This window comes from Echinops telfairi, unplaced genomic scaffold (genome assembly GCF_000313985.2).
Source record: "Echinops telfairi isolate 266 unplaced genomic scaffold, ASM31398v2 ScPeMD7_7469;HRSCAF=8507_0, whole genome shotgun sequence".
NCBI classification, from domain to species: Eukaryota; Metazoa; Chordata; class Mammalia; order Afrosoricida; family Tenrecidae; genus Echinops; species Echinops telfairi.
Window position 1 is genome coordinate 39,119,791 of NW_022111372.1, and position 5,066 is coordinate 39,124,856.

Genomic DNA, 5,066 nt, shown 5'->3' on the forward strand with positions numbered 1-5,066 from the left:
GGGGGGGGGTGTTGAAATGAACCTTTCAATGTCCCCAGTCCCTTCAAAATATGTGGGGCTAAGCAAAGTGCCACCGAGGGAGGGACAGAGGAGCGTGACTAATGATGGGCTTTGGAGAAGTGCAGGAGAGGCCTGGGGCAGATTCCCCCGAAGCTGAGGTGGACTGGTAGCAAATCCTTATGTAAGTCAAAATCCTGGAATGACCATGCGAGCTGGGTGCGGTCGATGGAGCGCCAAATGCTTGTGACTCTTAGTGCAGGTGAGCTTCTCATTCTGGCAACCGAACGTGGAGGAGCCAGACCTCAGGGGCATTGCTACAGCCCGTCTCCTCGTGGGTACTCCTGAAAGCCAGGTCCCTCGGGATTCCTGGTCGTCATCCCCAAACTAGCCCTGGAGTGGGGTCGGACCCTGTCTCAGGAGGGGAAACAGCTCGTTAAAGGGGGCCTTTTCAGTAAAAGGCTGCTTTCGTGCCTAATCGCTGATGGTCGCCGTTTGTCATAGGTCTGTAATTGGCTTTTGGACACGCCGTGGACTCGTGGGACTTGGAAGGATGGCTCAACCCAGAGAGATGATGAGCCAGCGCTTTGAGTCTGCGAACCCAAATTCACGCTGACGCGTAAATATTTTGTTGTGGTGTCGAGGATGCCCAGGCAGTGGCCTTCGGTTCGATTCCGGTTCACGGGGGCTCCACGTGTGTCCGCTCTGCTCAGCAGGTGGTCAAGGGCGCCAGTGAGGGTGCTGGTGGCTCACAGGGCTTTTCTCCCCAGATGCCTCGGGTGGGCTCCACCTCCAGCCTCGCGGGAGCAGTGGAGATGTTCGAGGTGTTCACCTCCCAAGGACTCCAGAGAAGTAGGATAAGGGGAGCCTAAGACTTCTTTCCCAAGGTTAAATTCTGAGAAGTGGAATGGCTTCCAGCGCCTTGCACCCACGGATCCTTGAGAGGGGGCAGCGGGAGATATTGAGGTTTCAGGGAGTCCCTCCCACGCCCGCTCCATGAGTACATATTGAGCTCTGTCTGGGGGAGCCAGGTGGTCTCTGGAAGCTTCTCCAGACAGACAGTGAGACCCTGACCCGGGGCCTTGTTCATTCAGAGGGCCACCTCCACGCCAGAGCAAGGCCCGGACAGCCAGTGACAGGGTTAGGCCACGGGGGAGCAGATGGGGCGAGGAGGCTCAGGCGTGGTGAGGCAGGCATCAGGTGCCACACCCAGGCTGAAGGAGCTGCAGACCCTCACTCATAGCGTCATGAACTGACTTTAGACCCCTCTCCCTATGAGGCCTGAAACCACACCCTTTGTGAAATAAGTAAATCATGTCTTGGGCAAAGGTTTCGTTGCCACAACAATGGATGAGGGTTACAGATTTCCACCCTCTCCCAGATAATGGGGAACAAAGCCACGACTTCAGGCCCCTTTCCCTGCAGCCCCCCCCCCCCCCTTAGTACATCCCTTCCCCATCAGGCTGCAGAACCCCTTCTCTCACTGCCTGGGGGACCTACCACCCAGGGCACCTCAGAGGCAGGTCGGCCCCAGACTGGGGACCCTGGGGAAGGTTCCAGGCAACCCCATGGCTCCAGGGACCCCTTGTCAGTGCACCTTGGGCCACTCCCTGCCCCTGCGCAGGCCTGACCATCACCACCAGGCAGGTCACTACATGTCTGAAGCAGGGAGATGCTCCCCTGTGGCTGGAAAGGCTTGCTGGATGTTATGGGGGCTTCCTGTGCCATTCCCCCAGCCCCTCCTCCGTGCCTCCTACACAGCGAACACAGCAGTTCTTACCCCCACCCCACCCCCCAGGCACAAGGCCTGAGCTTGAGAGGCTTGCTTGCAGCTGCAAGGTTTTCTAAGCACAGTCAGAGGAGGGTGACCTTCCCACCAGTGTTTGTTCTTCTCCTTTTGCCCTGAACTAATCAGCTTAGCACGGATGCCTGGATGACCCAGGGAGATAGGGGATTCAGCTCATTCTGCAATTCACCTTTCATGTGTTATTTAATCAAGAGCTTTCCTCCGGGCTGCTAAGAAGCCCTGCGAAGGTTTCAGAAAGGACATACTTGGAAGGTCTCTGTTGGAAAGCTGTCCTTGTCGCCTGGCAGGCAGGCACTGGCCACCCTGCTTTGGGCCCCACTCCCGAGCAGAAATGCTGACGAGGTGGAACGCTGGCTGCCGCCTGCCCAGTGGCAAGCTGCCAGTGGTCCCTCATCTCCTCCATCCATTGGCAGCCAGTCTTTGGCTCGCTTGGGCACTGGCCTGGCATCCTCTCAGTTCCCATCACCTGCACAGCAGGAACGGAGACGACAGTAATCTCTTTAGGATTACCTGTCTGTGTTTGCATTGAAGACTAACAAGTTGCTCGGAACAAAAGCTGGTTTCCCGTGACAAAGAGGGTGACCTGCACCCCAGAAAGGGGGTGTCTATTTGACGCTCCTCTCCACAACCAAACCCAGAGGGGAGAAAGCGGGTAGGAGACTGCACAGGAAGCACTCGGTCCTGGAGAGACTGTCTCTGTGTAAATCGCTGGGAATTGTAAGAACTCTCAATGGCTTGCTCTTAAATGAGGCACCTGTCATGCTGGGTGGACCATGTACCCCACCTATCCCACTCCCCCTGCCCCATGGCCCGCTCTCGGGGGTGGGGTGGTGTCTGGTTTCACTCTGTCCCTTGGGGGCTCAGGAGAGGTCTAGAAATCCCCATTATAACTCCCCCCTTCCCACCCCCAATGGGCAAGCCAGCATCAGGTACTGGAGCTGTGGGAAGGGATTGGCCATGCCGCATACTGCATACTGATGAGGATGAGCCTAGGCAGAGGGATCGGCCTCCCAGACCCCCAACTCCAGGCCTTATTAAAGATGGCAGCTCCTCAGGGCACTGGGAGCAGGTAATGGAAAGGGAGAGGCTGAGTCCAAGGACCATGTCCTGGCTCCCCTCAAGAGGAGAAGCAGGTGATTTAGGAAGCCGTCTGTCTGTCTGGAACCAAGTGCTGGCATTCAAATGTGAGTTCCCACTTGGCTCCTTCCAATCAAAGTCTTAGAAATGGAAAATAGCCTGATCCGTATGAAAAATACAATGCACGGATTAGCCTGCTGATTACACACCAGGCCAAACAAGTTGCCATTGAGTGGACTCTGACTCACAGTGACCTCCAGTGACCTCCAGCAAGCTCAATGAGTTCAGTAGAACTGAGTTTCACAGGGGTTTTGGCGGCTGACATCCTGTGGCAGTAGATCATGAGGCCTTTCTACCCAGGCGCCTCTGGGTGCATCCAACCTCTTGGTGAGTTGCCAAGCCTCACCTCGGGACAACAGCAGGTTAGCTGTTGCCAAAGAGAGAATCGCTGAATTGGAAGGTAGGTCTAAGGCTTCACGGTGCAGAGAGAAAAGAAGCAGTAAAATATCAGCGATTAGGGAACATGGAGGTAGATGGAGAAAGAAACACACACACACAATAAAACCGGAAACGAGAAGTCAGTGACCATATAATGAAATATCCCACACAGAGCATTCTGCAACATGAAAGTAGGCATCAAGAACATGAGAACGATAGACTAACAAACACTGCCGTCAAGTCAATGCTAACTCACACAGACCCAAGACTATAACTGTTTACAGGAGTAGAAAGCGCAGTCCTTCTCTCCAGGAGCTGCTGGTGGTTTCAAACTTCTGACCATGTGGATCGCAGCCCAATGCAGAACCACTACACCACCAGGGCTCCCTCCCTTAGAATGATATATCTTTGAATAGTTATTTATTGGTAAATAAAAATTGACTCAATTTTAATAAAATAATTATATTCAAAGGTATTTTTTGAAACAAATTCCTTGTAAATTTAAATAACAAAATCATGTGCATTAAAAATGTTTCTATCTTGTTTTTCTGAACATTACTGACATAAAATGAAACTATCAGTTTTGTACATATTTGAATATGTACGAACAACATTGATTTCAGAGCCATCTCCATCTCTAATACTGTGCCACTGATAGCAATTTCTAAAATGTTTTTTAAGCATCATTTTTTACCATTTTCATACGGTCACTGAGTCAGAGCCAATCAATGACACCTCACGACCGCAGCAGCATCATCAATATCCTGTTAGTTGATCCTTCCACTTAATATAACTTTTCTTCCATTTTAAGTCTCAGTAGTCCAAGAGAACAATGGTAAATGAATAATGTCCTTTATCTTTGCCGCCAATATGGTAGTATGTGGGTTGAATTTGTTTCCCAAAATTATGTATTGGACATCTCAGCCCTTATCTCTGTGCTTGGGAATGTAGTTTGATTGTTACGGTAAAGAGGCCCTATTACTGTGGGATGTGTGTTCAGTCTAATCATTGTGAAGCCATAACAGGTGTACAGACACAGAGACAAACATGCATAAAGAGGGTGGGGTTGGGACAGTTACTTGGAGTTGGCCAGAGAACCCAGAGATTCAGAATTTTTTAGCCTTTCCCTACAGCCAGTTCCTCGAACTGTGAGAAAATCCATTTCTGTTCTTTAAAACCACCTACTGGGGTATTTCAGTTACATCAGCCTAAGAAACAAAGACAGGTGATCACATGTGTCAACTGGGCACTTCAGATGTAGCTAGGGTGGATGAGAAACTGACATTTTATTTTGAATACATTTAAATAGTTACAGAAGTTCACATTCTCAAGTACTCTAGACCTGCTGGGGCTATAGGGGCTGAATGAACCTCTGAAAACATTATCCTGAGAGAATCTTTAAAACCTAAACCAAGAAGAGCTGATCCCAAGGGCTCAATAGAAAGTAAATGTCTAGAAAATGATGATGGCAACATATGTACAAATATGCTTGATTCAATTGATGTATGGATTGTTACAAGAGCTGAAAGCACCCCCCACTAAAATGATCTTTAAAAAAAACAAAAAATGGGGACTTCCGGGAAGATGACGATGGAGTGACACGTACCAGAGGGACTCCGCAGAATCCAGCCCAGGAGAGCTGCTTAGAGGGAACTTTAACACAACTAGAACACAGGAGGAGCATCATAAAGATAAGTAGGCACAGACCCATGGGGTTTTGAGGGGCTGGGGGCTTTTGGCTTACCTC